Source organism: Myotis davidii, unplaced genomic scaffold, assembly GCF_000327345.1.
Source record: "Myotis davidii unplaced genomic scaffold, ASM32734v1 scaffold609, whole genome shotgun sequence".
Lineage (NCBI taxonomy): Eukaryota > Metazoa > Chordata > Mammalia > Chiroptera > Vespertilionidae > Myotis > Myotis davidii.
Genome location: NW_006300164.1, coordinates 2959230 through 2960270, shown reverse-complemented (window position 1 = coordinate 2960270; position 1041 = coordinate 2959230). Strand labels below are relative to the sequence as shown.

Here is a 1041-nt window from a genome sequence, read left to right as displayed (position 1 = left end):
CCCCATCCCGCACCGCCCAGGGCCGGGGGGCTCAGCCCCACCCCATCCCGCACCGCCCAGGGCCGGGCACTTTCAAAGCACCTGCAGCCCGGCCGGCGGGGCTCAGTGGTTGAGCGTTGACCTGTGAGCCAGGAGGTCACGTTTCAAGTCCCGGTCAGGGCACAGGCCCGGGTTGCGGGCTCGATCCCCAGTGAGGGGTGTGCAGGAGGCAGCCCATCAATGACTCTCTCTCATCATTGATGTTTCTGTCTCTCTCCCTCTCCCTTCCTCTCTGACATCAATTAGAAAAATATGTTTTTTAAAAAGCACCTCCCACCCTGTGCCCGAAGTGGCTGGCTCTCAAGGCAGCAGGACGGTGAGAAGGGCCAACCCCACTTGACAAATAAAGAAACTCAGGAAAACAAGGTAAAACCAACCCCAAACCACACTCCAATCAGTGGGCCAAGAACCCCAAGCCCCTGCCTCCGGACCCCCTAGGTGACAGTAGATAATCAACAGCCAACTAGACTCGGATCAGCCGTGTCTGAGCCCTGGGGAGGGGCCACCCCAAAGGCCACCGCCTCCAGACCCTCAGCTGCACCAGGGCGAACCCCACCAGCTGTCCATGCCATGCAGCCTCCTGCTGGCCACCAGGGGGCAGTGCCCACTGCAATCCAGAGGGCAGAGCGACTGGGCAGGGCACCCAGCGCTGCGGAGAGAAAGGGGACCCGGCCCACCCCGGAGAACCCGGGGGGTGGCACGGCCCCTGCCCAGCAGGAGCGCAGGCTGCCGTGGGTGGAGCCGCAAGCCAGGCCACGATGGGGCCGGGCCGGCCTCCCCACAGACCTCCTGCCCGTCCCTCGAGGAGCCCAGCAGCTGAACCAGACCCGAGGCAGAACCAGACCCGAGGCAGAAAAGCTACAAGCGGCCGGGCAGCTGTGTGACCACTGCAGCCACGCGGCGCAGGCCACAGGCCAAAGGCCCACACGGACGTGGAGTGAAGTCCCCCAGGAGCACAGGCTGCTCAGAGGTGCTCTCAGCGCGGAGCATGCGCAACGGGGA

At 64.6% G+C, this 1041-nt stretch overlaps 1 protein-coding gene across 1 annotated transcript in view; it reads right to left on the bottom strand.

Moving 5' to 3' along the window:
- VAV2 (vav guanine nucleotide exchange factor 2) overlaps positions 1 to 1041 on the bottom strand; it is a 121363-nt gene that overhangs the window by 18002 nt on the left and 102320 nt on the right. The window lies entirely within an intron of this gene.